Source organism: Podarcis gaigeae (assembly GCF_964106915.1).
Source record: "Podarcis gaigeae genome assembly, chromosome: 2".
NCBI lineage: Eukaryota > Metazoa > Chordata > Lepidosauria > Squamata > Lacertidae > Podarcis > Podarcis gaigeae.
Genome location: NC_139679.1, coordinates 60,934,354 through 60,947,866, shown reverse-complemented (window position 1 = coordinate 60,947,866; position 13,513 = coordinate 60,934,354). Strand labels below are relative to the sequence as shown.

Sequence of the window (13,513 nt, the reverse complement as noted above, 5' to 3'; positions counted from 1 at the left end):
TGCTGCTTTTAAGACCATTACCCTGGTTGGATGAAATACTTTGAAACACTTTTGGCTAAAATATACATACTATTGATGTTCTGTGAAGGACAGTGCAGTGGATTCAGTATAAATCTTTCTCAACAGCTAATAATACCAACTTGGCTAATTGTTAAGACTGGTGATTTCAATATAATTGAATGGAAAGAATGTAGTTAAGCATTTAAGACTTCAATAACCTTCCTGAAAAAAATCAATACCACTTTTAAACTAGCCTCCCGGGCCTGAGGTTTTACAAGCATGTCGATAGCACTGAAAGCATTGCGCTGTCCAGCTCTGCATATTTGTCCCTTCCACACAGATCATTTACAGCATGAAAAAAGAAAAGTTGTTAGGGTATCTTTGGAAAACTCTCCAAACCAAGTCAAAATCAATATCTCTCTGGGGAGCAGACTGCTAGATATGATAACTTCTAGTTTGCATATGTGTGACTGTCAGCACATGACTGATTGCCTGGCTGTCTGATGGTAAAGATCAATAGTATCTTTTTAAAGTCCTGGAGACACAAAAGATGTTGAATCCAAATAGTTTATTGGATTCTTTTATCCCTGCGTCTGATAGAAACCTGTGGAGTCACTGGTGCACATGTTTTGTAAGTTAAACATTTAGGACCTTTTCACTCCAGTTCCCAAGCAATGGCAGAGTTGAGCACTCCCAAAGTCTGCTTAAACCACTAGACATGGGACTGGGACTACGACTCCCAGAATCCTTGGCAGAAAAATTCTGCTATTCACAAAATTTCATCTGGGGAGAAGGCCCTCTTATGAGAGGAAGTGATAAGAAAGAGGATGAAACTGTGCCCTTCTCCCCAGCAGAAAAGTAAATACAGTGGTACCTCAGGTTACATACGCTTCAGGTTACATACACTTCAGGTTACATACGCTTCAGGTTACAGACTCCGCTAACCCAGAAATAGTGCTTCAGGTTAAGAACTTTGCTTCAGGATAAGAACAGAAATCGTGCTCCGGTGCTTCAGGTTAAGAACAGTTTCAGGTTAAGTATGGACCTCCGGAACGAATTAAGTACTTAACCCAAGGTACCACTGTAGTGTTTTACTGTTGGAGATTTTGGGACTAATTGCCCCACTCCCATTCCTGGTGGGAAAACATGATCCACCAGATCTCTGGGAATGCCCAACACGTTGCCATTTTCCCCTTCACTGGACCCAAAGGTAAGTTCTTAGCCTTTATAGCCAGATCAACACAGCCCTACTCACCTCAATCTTTCTGGAAAACATTCAGACAAGGGTGAACATCCCTACTAAGGATTTTGGCAACTATGTAAAGCATCAGATAGGTACACACAGATGTACATGCACTTTGTGTTTCATGCACAGAAGTAAAATAAAATGAATGCACAGCTGTCGCTGAAAGCAACAAGCACACATTGCCTCCTCTCACTAGAAACATCAGACAAAAGAAAACACATGGTGTGATGTCAAGTTATCTACCATGAGCTTGTATAATTCCACCACCACATTTTGTGATCAAGAATAACATAAATTATCTATACTCTGTGTGAAGAAAATTCCAAGATTCAGCTTCATTGGATGGGAAGTAGAAAAACATCTCTTTATCCACTTTATCCATACTGTGCATAGTTCTATACATCTCTCGCTCACTTTTTCTAACTAAAAAGTCCTAAAAGTTATAAGCTTTCCTCATATGGGAGTCACTCTGGTCATTTTGATTGTCCCTTTCCATCTGTACATTTTGACATGAGGGAGCAAGAATGGTACACAATATTCCAAGTGCCATTGCAACACAGAGTTGTATAACATCATTAGGGTAATGGTAGTTTTATTTTCAATTCCTTCCCTAATGAGTCATTGGATTGGATTTGCCTTTTCACAGCTGTCACACGCTGGCTTTATATTTTCACTGAATTATTCTGAAGACCCTACATTGCCTATGTTCATTGAAGACCACCCCTCAACATTCTCAATGTGCAGCTACACTGACCAAAACCTGCCATTTTATTGCCATTCACCCAATTTGGAGAGATCCTTTTGGAGCTCTTAACAATCTTTTCTTATTTTTATTCTAACCGCCGTGGATTCTGTAGCATGATTTGTGAACTTGGCAACCTTATTTATGAACAAGTTCAAAAACATCAGCCCCGGCATAGATTCTTAGGGAAACCCCACTTTTTGACATGGTAGAAGGTCCATCCATGTCCCTTCTGCCCACACAAGGTGGAAAGAGATTTTTCATCTCTGCCATTGTAGCCTCATTCTAGACTGTTCCTTTTATGAGAAGACAAACTGTCAGAATCAGATGTTTTCCTCATATTGAAAAATAATAATAATTCCTGAACAGGCAGCATTATTTTGCTCAGCTCCCCTGCTATGCAACATCTCCAGACCTTTTGTGTGTTTACACAAACACAAAGGACAATGTCAAATCTTATTCAATCATTGTTTACTGGATATAGAATTCCACTGATGGCTGCAAAACAATCCTGAGGGTGAGATCTCGTAGAGTGCATTCTCAGCTATACAGAGCTCCATGCAAGTGGCCAAGATGTGGAAGCTTGATTTCTTGACAGTTGTTCCTAAGGAATGTGAAACACCCCCCCCCCCCAATTCTCATCTGTATACTCACATATTCCCAGGTTCTGAGCAATTCCACTATCATGCTTTTATACTATGATTACTAGATATCGTTAAACAGCACGGGGATTTGCAGACATCCTGTGCAAGAAAGGATCCCCTGAAATAAGATTAATTTGGAGAACAAATGTCCCAAATTAATCCAATTTTAAAACAAACCTAGGCCAATTTAGTCTTATTCTGTTTCCAATGACTGATCAGGCACACAATAGGATCAAGTATTTTCCTTGTTACCTTTCTCTTAGAGAGCAGTTCCTTCCATAGTTTTCAGCTATGTTGCATTCTTCTATCATTTATTGTGATAAATACATTTAAGCCAGAGGAGATAGGCCTTGGACGAGAAAGTGAAAACCTGTAGCAATCCGAGATATGGCTTGACTACTACTCCTATCACCTCTGCCTAATGGTAATGCTGGCTGATATTTTCATTCTCAACATTATCCAGGTAATCTATGAACAGTTACTAACAATACTTATGCTTCCTACCAGCCCTAGATGCTTATTTGGGCAAGAATGTTCTCTACAGTGTTGTCAAAATGGGGTTGTAGTCAACTAAATTCTATTCTGATTAAACCCACTGAAATTAATGAACCTAAATTAGTCATGTTGATTAACATTAATGGGTCTACTATGAGCAGGACTAGCATTGAGTATAACCCAATAGATTTTAAATAGCTAGGGAAGACATCTAAACATGACCACAAGTAAAAATTACAAAAAAGAGGGACATTTGTAACCAACACCCCTCCAACATTAACATAGTTACAGATACCATTGGATAGTGTGCCCTTTGGCATCACACAAGGAAACAAATCGACTTCAGATATTTGTCAGCACTGCTATTGTCTCACAGTTGGGATGGGCTGTCCTATCAAATCTTATAAACTTCTCTGTCAAAACAGCAGCACCAACTGCTTCCTTTGTTTACACCAATGTAAAATCTAGAGTAAAGCTGCAGAACGGCACCACTAAGATTACACAATCATCCAGCAAAGGCAGAACATAATAGAAATAGCTGCTTGAAACTAATCATGATTTAAATGTTTGTGTAAAGCTATTGTTTGTTACATCATATAAATGGCGTATGTGAGCACATTGTCGTGTAGGCAGATATTTAATGATTAAATATAAAATAGTTATTACTGTAAGAAAACTGCCTCTGGCACTGTAATGATTTATTGGTAATCAATGTTAATCAAGGGGGAAATCTTAATATTATTTTGTACATAGTTTGAGCAACCCAAATCTCTATAAGAGAAGCTTTCTCCAATGAATAAAATGTTGTCTGCTGTACTACACTTGGACAAAATTTCCTTTTTGATAATGTTCAGCTGTATTACTAAGTGCCATGTTTAAAAAAGGGGGGGAAGAACACTTCTCTGGCTCAGTATCCTAAATAAAATTTACAGATGTACAAAGTTCAGCAGACCAAGTCAGCTGCTTTACAGGTGCAAAAGTTGTTGAAGTCAACCCCATACATTGAATGAAACTCTTTTTTACGGATATGTAATATACTAACCAGAACTACCTGATCAAACAAACTATTTTCCCCAAGTATCTTCTTTACCTGGGCTAATGAATTCTCACGATTGTTTATTGCAATTGCTTCTTCTTTGCAGATGGTGATGTGCATGTGGTCAGCACTGAATTTACAGTTGCTATAGTTGGTGCAAGTTAAACCAACTACAATTTCAAAGGGTCAGTGACAATATAACAGTGACACTACCTTCAGCATCATTATGACCTGGGAGGGAACACTTGGAAAACAGATTTCTTACTCAGTAAAAAGGAAATTATATTTGCTATGAAGAGAAGAGCAGGACTCCCCATGACTGGGGCCATGTGCATGTAAGTCCATTAAACATAAACTGAAATCATGTCCATCTAGGGACCCATCTAGGGATTCTGAGCCTCCTGCTCCCTATTTACTATCAAACATACCCATAAGTAAAATAGAAACGTCTATGCAAACATAGCAATATTTGATACCATTTTTTATTTCTGTACTTTAATCATAGCTTTGATTACAACTTCCTTAATGACACTTTTGAAGTTAAAATTGATGTTGAAATGTTTAGGATAAAAAGAAATTCAACCCCTTTGGAGAGATATGAATTTGGTTTGCTCTACGCAATGCTCAAATCAAAGTATTCCAATATTATGTTAGAAATTGTTGCTATCCTATAATGAAGTTTTATGTGACTATCTCTCATAGGAATAATTCCAATATAGCTCATTCACACAGCTTTCAAGGTCATTCTTAACCTTTCCCACTGGGTGGGATGGAGGGGTCTGCCATTATTATGGTATGCAGACCTTCATGATAAGCACCAGGCATCCATTTGAAGGCGTCTGCACCCAGCCCTCCAGAACTAAGGTAGGCTGGATTGTGTCCAGCGATTTTTTTTCTTTAATAGTTTAACCAGTCTAAGAAAATGAAAGAATCTAATTATGTAATGTGTATCAGGATCACTAAGAAACTTGACAATTCCAGATAGAAAAAATTGAATTGTACTGCAACATTAGGCAAATACTCAGTCAGCTGAAAAACTAACCTAGAGAAGATATTGATAATTTGTTGCTAAATCAGTGGATGGGAAGGGGGAGAGCAAATAAGCCAGTCATTTTTGCCAATGATGTGGAAAATATAGTTAGAAAAGTATTAGACTGACAAAAAAATTCCAAACTTGAGTTGAACTTCAATTTTTTTAAAAAGCAAGAATTTAAAACCATATCCATATGGTTACAGGAGATTATTGTTATTGCTATTTTTTATATTAAATTTGTATACCACCTGTAGATCTCAGAGTTCACAACATAAAATCACAATATAAAAAACACAAAATACATAATAAAAATACAGTAAAGACAACCTGATGATCCCCACCCCTTTGAAAGATAATAATATAAAGTCATTGATATAGTGGAAAATTCAAAAATAAAATGTGTTTTTAAAATGGGGAAGCTCAAAGTGCTCCAATATTAAATTTAAAAATAAATTCAAAGAGGAGCCCAACAGTAATGAAGTGGTACATATTATTATATAACAGCAGTGTTTACGGCTGGTTTTTCTCAATGCTTTCTCCCTCTGTCCTCAAACATTAGCTCTTGGCTTAGTTTAGCAAGCGAATGGTTCAGTCTAGAGAATAGGCTGCTGATGTCGCTTTCTTTACTAATCATGCACCCCTACCCAATGATCCCCAGGGAGTTCACCCACTGCCAATCTTAGGGGAGGCTGTAGTATGGGGGCTACCAACCCAGCACCTACAAACACCATGCTGCTGCCCATGAAGGGCTTTATTTGTACCCCTAGTTAAAGCCCTACTGTTGTCTCTTGTGAGAAACCTGACAAATCAGATCAGCATTTGGCTTGATTCAGCGTAATTCTTATTTGCTTATTATTTGTCAATCCCTGAACTCCTTGGAGGCAGGGGAGTATAAGAGGCACTAAATAAATCTATTGCTATTGAGCTTGGTGATTTGTTTCTCCACCTTAATATTTTATCTTCACATCAAACTCAAGGGAGCTTTAAGATTTAACTGACCTTTAGATGTCTCCTTTTTACTTAGATTTTAGGTGGACAGTTAATACCTTTTGTTATTCTACCAGGCTTTTTGTGAATTATAATTTTGTTAGGCATAACTGCTTTGTGTTTTGAACACAGTAACAAGCTTGCATACCAAGGCCAATGTAGCCCATGGGGCAAGCAGGCTGGGGCTTGATAATCCTCCTGTTTTTACTAGCTCACTCAGGTGACAAGCAACTGAGTGGTCCAGCACCTGACAGGCCACAGTACAAGGCTGGTGAGTTGCCTTTGGCTTGGTAGATTACAAATGATCCAGGCCAGGTCTGACCTACATAAATCAGAGCTTTCTCAGTGTCACAAATATGTGTTTTGATAGGGGAAGTGGTAGGTGAAGAAAAGATTGAAAACTTTCCCACCTGCTACTTCTCTGCATACCCACTCTGCAAAGGGAGAGAAAGCTCTGAAGGCAAACACTAGAGGAAGAAAGGATAGTTCAATCTCTAGTTTTATAATTAATGGTTAAACTATCAGCTTTTAGGAGAAACCTGTTACAATTTCCAAGTTCAGTCCATTATGAAATGTTCTACTCTCTTCTTTCTTGGGAGAAAATGAAAATAAAAAGAATGGATAGTAAAGTACATCTACTGGAACCATTTATTCACAGCCCAAATGTAAATTATTTTAAATCACACCATAGTTAATTATAATGTTAAAATTCTTTCCCCTGATAATTATCACAAAAGCCTCTTACTGTCTTTACCTACATTCGGTCCTTTGGAATTTTTAATGAATTGCATGAAAATCCCTGAATGAATCTTCAACAGAGACTTTCATACAATATAATTTTTGCTTCAAAGCAGATATCTTATGCTTCAAAGAAGACAGAAGACACAAAAAGCTTCCTCATGCCCCCCATAAATTAAGCTGCAAAAGACATCACGTGACCAGAATATTTTGCTGATCCAGCCCAGTGATACAAGTAAAATGCTCACTACATAAATATCACATTGCTTTGCTGTAATTCCCAGAATCTGACATTTTTGTCTAGATTATTACATTGCATTCTGTTCACCCATTTTGTTTCACACTCATTGGCTGAGACTCTAATCAGGTCTCATGTAACTTTCCAATTTATCACAAACTCAGGAATGTCTAGACTAAAGCCAGTGTAGAAATTATCATCCTTTTACGAGTCCCAATCCCTGTTACATGGACACGAATATGATGGGGCAGCCCTAATTCATGCTACAAAATGGGTAAAAGCCAAGAAATCCACCACAGAGGTATCAGTTCTGATGATCAATAACATCTACTGTCCGGCTCACAGAAAAAAAAGAATTTTAAAATTTATTTTCAATACATATGAGTATATTACATAAATTGTTCTAGAAGGACTCTGAAGAAATCCAGGAGAAGAAATACAAAAACTGGCAAAGAAGAAGAAATTTAGGGCCATGCTAGACTAAACTTTATTCTCATCTTTAGCCAAGACATGCATTTCCCCCCTGGTTATTAAAAGGAGGCTTTAGACCTCTGCCCACACCATGATTCTGATCCATGGTCCACATTGTGGTGTGGTGGGGGGAAGGCATCTAGGCTATTTGCAATGGAATAAAAGCTTCCATTGATAGGAACTTACTGTTGGTTTAGTAGTAAATTTGGTTAAAGAACAAAAAGGGAATTCCCTGGATGCCTAAATCCAGGTTTGGGACAAGTATTCTTTGGTGAGGAAACTCCAGCAATGATTTAAAATCACAAAACATGCAGCAAAGTAAAGCATGGAAATATAGGCTGTTAGACATTTAAAATATCCCCTTCTAAGTTTCTTCCAAAGCTTCCCACTTTCCCTTAGCATCAGAAGAGACCACATGTTTGGTAAGTTAATTATGATTTACCGGTACTTACAAACGAAGCAAAGGTCAGATTCATGTGCTTTTCCATATAGCAGCAAGAAAAGACAGGCAGTACAACTTAGTTTCAAAATTGGTAAATTAGTTTGAAAATTAGTAAATGTTTCTAAATTATTTGTATAGAAATAAAAAGATGGCTTGCCAAAGTCATGAGGTCTGGGCTTGCAGCAACCAGTTCAGACAGCCTTACTGGTTGGTTACATGGTAGAAAAAAAGAATTGTGGAAAGTAGGAGAACAAAAAGTTTGGCAGCCCTTCCTCCCAAAGGCGTTACTTAGCTAAATCTTTCAGGACAGCATACTCTATGGTTTCAATCCCCTCATGCATTAATTAGAGTTAAGTATGAGTTACAGATAGGTAGCCGTGTTGGTCTGCCATAGTCAAAACAAAAAAAATTCCTTCCAGTAGCACCTTAAAGACCAACTAAGTTAGTTCTTGGTATGAGCTTTCGTGTGCATGCTTCTGAAGTGTGCATGCACACGAAAGCTCATACCAAGAACTAACTTAGTTGGTCTTTAAGGTGCTACTGGAAGGAATTTTTTTTGTTTAGAGTTAAGTATGTTGGTTTTATGAGGCTGGATTCATCTCACACTTTCCTCAAATTGTAAAAAGCTGTCAGAAACATCTGCAATTCAGATTGGGACCAAGGCATAGGCAAATAGTTAAAGCCCCTTCATGGTCACAGTTCTGCTTCAGGTCTCACCTGCAGCTTGAAGTGGTTCAGCCCAGAGACAAGATTACCATCTCTGTGAGAACTATGGATCAGTAAAGAGTCAATTTCTGGCAACAGTGTCTGTGGGTTTGTCACTGAGGAGACACCCTGTCTCAGAAGTCTGCAGTGTTGCAGCTCTCAGGGAGCATAAGCTACAATCTTTATGTCTGGAGCACACAATCCTACAAATCAAAAGGACCACGCTTCAGATAATATGCAGGACGAGTGTTGATTCTTCCTGCTATGACAGAAGGAACAAGAGAACACATATAGCGGACACATAAGCAAATCAGAAAAATGCTTCCAGTAGGACTGCACCAAAAGACTCAACACACACACACACACATGAACGAACCACTTTTCACCACATTGCGGTCCCAAAGCATGTTCCCTTGGGTTTCTCGATTTACACCTTGGGTCCCTCCATTTATACACATCGCTACACACAAACAGAGAGAGATATTCTGTGGTGGCTGAAAGTTATCTGCTGGCAATAAGAGAATAATCCCCTTCTCTCGTTTTATAATCGCTATAGCATGATTCGAATATTTTATATTCATGCCCAATACATTCTCACTGTGTAAAAATTAAGGTGGATATCAGAATAGAAACACAGAACCACTTGTTTCACAGTGTTCCATATCACAGGCCTGAATGTGCTTTAATTCTGGCTGTTAAGATCACCATAAAGTTAGCTTGACTTTATATGCAGGTATATCTCCTGAAGATATGAAAAGTAATACACGTTACAGTGCAGCCTCTTTTGCAGAACACGCTGAATGTTCTTCAGATTAGAATTACTATTTTCTAATCACTCTTTCAACTCTAGCGCCAGCCTGTTCTGATACTTTTTATCATACCATTTTTTTTGTGTGCAGAAGCTACAAGCCTTTGTAAGAGGTAAGGGTTTTTTTCCCCTTCATATTTTGATATAGAAAAATTCTGATATACCTTTCCAGTTGCTTTAATGAAACTTTGCCATGGAAGATAAAATATGAAGAATGCAAAAGGTTTGTACCTATACCTCCTGGCTAAAATGTTCAAGAACTGCAGGATCAGATGAAGGATCTCTATACTTTGAACTTCAGTTTAATAGGCACTCTGTCAGTTCTCCCCATGACAAACTTATCACAAAGCATACAGAACACAGATAATAGAGAACTACTTCTTAAGATTCCATTTTAGGAATGGATGGTTAAAAATTGTCTATCATAGCCAATTAGCCTCAAAGGAAGACTATTTACAGCCTGCCAGCTGGGGAGTCTATGGCATGAGATCTATATTGGAAGAAATCGCAGGGTGTGTGTGTGTGTGTGTGTGTGTGTGTGTGAAATGAATGTATAAAATTAATAATAAATGGGTCATGTAATTTCAAGGACACTGAATAAGTGGTAGTTTTAAAGTTGGAAAGAAGTTTCAAAAAGCTGTAATTTTTACCTGTGAATATGCCCCACTGATTTTAGCGGAACTTATGAGTAAACATGCATAAGCCTAGGTTTGCCCAAAAAACAACAAAACCAAACAACACTATTTTAGACCTGCTTTCTCCCATTTAGACTACATCAATGTTTGTTTGTTGCAGCCTAAACATTAAGTTGTACCACACACTGATTGCTTACTCAAGCTATCTAAAGCACTATGGAGCTGAGCAACTTTATCCCCAAAGTGCCGTGCAAATCACTCACAACTTACGGCTGAGTGTTCCAGAGGCTGCTTCTTGGCCACATCAGCCAAAGGAATATCTGACAGTGGCGAAACGTAGGATAGACTGCTGTTTTCATGAAGACCCACACTGTCCCCTTGCTACTCAGCTCATCAGTGGGAAGATAGGGTGCAGCCAATGCAAGATTAGGTTGCGGGACAGAAGCTTTGACTTTAGTCCCCAAAGGCACACTCCTCCATTGTCTCCCAAGACAGAACAGACAGATGTCAACAGGGGGCAGAAGCAGCCCAGGAAAGTGTGGGTGGCATATTTCTAAACTGACATTCACTTTAACACCCACACACACCACAGACCCCCCCCCAACCCCATGATCCCTGAAATGATAGTCAAAGAAATGAAAACCTAGAACCTGGCTCTTGCATCACAAGGTTTCCAAGTCTCTTCCTGAGATGCATGCACCTCCCATGTCTTACTGACAGATATTAAAATTGCAGGCCTGGCCCACCCATGAGGTGGGTTGAAGCAGCCATTTTGGGCAGCAGAAGTCCTTGAGGCAGTGCCCCTGCAGACTGTTGGTGGCATAGAAGCAGTGCTGGCTTCAGTGCTGATTTCCAGCAAGGTCTCATGAGATGCTGAAGCTGCTTCTACATTTCTGCTGCTGGTGGTGGCAGAACTGGGCAGCATTTCCTGTTTTGTCTCAAGTGGCACAAGGGGACATACCACCCCTATGAAGTTGAGATTGTTGGCACACACACACACACACACACACACACACACACACACACTGAGAGGACCCTAGTGCTTCTCCACCTGCCTTCCTGCCTGCTGAAAATAGGCTTGAAGATCATAGCCAATGGAAAGCATCTCTCAGGCCAGAATGTGACAAAGGATGCATTCTGAGACTGTGCCCTCCCCACCTGTGCCCAAAAAAGGCCCCCTGAAAAGGAGATGTTTTGGGGGGTGTGGAGTCATGACTCCTTAGATGAGACCCCTCCATATGAACTGAACCCCCCAGCATCAATTAAGCTCACATTTGTTATGAGGATTGTTGTGGAGATTAAAGCTGGGGGGGGGGGAGGGAAAGCTTAACCCATTCCTCTGGGAAGATCACCTTCCCATTAGCCTTGAAAAAGCTAAAATACTTTTTAAAAGCTTGTTTGGGCATAGGGAACGGGACTGAGTGAGCATATCTGTGTGTCTAGTTAGCATGCATGAATGTTTTGTGAATCTGCATCTGTATATACATGGTGTGTGCTGCATGTGTGTGTAATATTATGCGCCTGTGTGCAGTATGTGTGTGGAGGTGGCAAGTGGGCCTCTTAATTCTTGCATGAGAAAGAGGGAGTGAAATGTGTTGGATGCCCACAATTCCTCTCTCTCAGAATGCTACATGTGCCCACAGGCCCACAAGGTTGGTGACCTCAAAGACTGCCAACAGGCTATGCATAGCAGAGAGGCATTTCACACCTGATCCTTTACCATAGGAACAGGTTCAGGAGTCTGTTAACTGTACGAGTAAAGCTGGAAATTTTGGAAAATGCAGTTTCCGTAATATTACTTTCAGAGCACAGGAAAATAAATATGGCATTTTGGTTAAGAATCCTGTGCTTAACTAATGCAGTTAGAGGACTCAATTTTTAAAAGAAATCACTATGCCAGGTCAGTTCATATTCTTCAGAGTTGCCAAGCAGTTCCAGGATATGCTAACTTCATATAGCACAGTTGTTTAGAAAAAAAATGTGCTCCATCATGATCACAGGTATTCATAGCATTATATGGGGAAGAATGAGGCATCACACTTTGGGCTATTCCCTTTTCAATATAGGTACTGAAATCTCCATTCTTAATGGGAATAATGTATCAGGTCATCCAAAGAAGGATATATTGCTTAACTTAGTTTATTGCCACCAAGCTGGATGGGTGGGGTATTATTATTATTATTATTATTATTATTATTATTATTATTGCACTGTGCTCACAATAAGCGACAGTCACTTTTAAATTCTGCTTTTTACACCAATAAAAATAGTGCCTTGCTTTGCTTAGACTGAAAGAAAATAAATAGCTCTCATTATGTTACTGACTACCTTGAAGAAACTTTTGACTTTATTAATTTCTGTCAAATCCTTGGAAGCATACATTGATATTTCCCAGCAATCCAGCCTAATTTGGCAGGCAGCGCCAATCCTTCTTCAATCCGCGGACAACAATCTACAGTGCTACTAGGTCATCTAATCAATGGTGAAATACAGAACTGCCAGACTTAATAAAATGTAAGCAATTCATCTGAATCCAGTGGGCTGTTTAGACCACTGGGAACCAATAGTAAGTAGACATGTGACAAGCATTCAGAAACTCTGCAATTTAGGTGCAGTTTGGCTTGCACATTTTCATTTCAGCATGCAACTTTCCATATCGGGTTTACTCAAAACTTGGTTTCGTGTATTCGATAAGGTACAAGTTTGGAAGTAACAAACCATATCTCAGAGAGACACATAGAAAGGGAGTCTTGCTAGTGCCAAATTTATTAAATTTGAATCTCACCTTTCCTCCCAAAGGAGTCTAGGTTAGGAAACATAATGTTAAAATGACACATCTTGTAGAACGTAGCTTATCAGGGCAAGGTGGTTGCCGTACCAGTCACAGTGCCCCCTCCCACAATGCAGTGAGTACAATCTAGATTGAAAATGGCCATAGCTTTATTTATTACAGATGTAGGTGGATCTTTTGCTCAGGCATTTGCTGTTTGAGGTGAAAACACAAAGCCTGTGAACTGGAGGCTAAAGTGAGTTGGGGGAAAATACACACTGGCAAAATGTTCCTGCTCTATCCAGAGGTTCTGTTCATTCAAGAAAGAACACATATAGAACATACAATGGGCAACCACCTAATCTTGGATGTTCCTAATAAATAGGTTGGCTGAGATATTTATATCCATGAAGGCTTTAACAGTTAATGCTATTTCGTGGATTGTCTTTACTTATGTTTTGATTCAGATTCTTCCTTAAAGTGGGGAATTAATTAAAAACAAATGCAACCATGAAGGCAGAGA

General features: G+C 39.2%; 1 protein-coding gene across 1 annotated transcript in view; it reads right to left on the bottom strand.

Annotated features, from left to right (window-relative positions):
* Positions 1–13,513, bottom strand: part of SPOCK1 (SPARC (osteonectin), cwcv and kazal like domains proteoglycan 1) — a 410,736-nt gene that overhangs the window by 328,770 nt on the left and 68,453 nt on the right.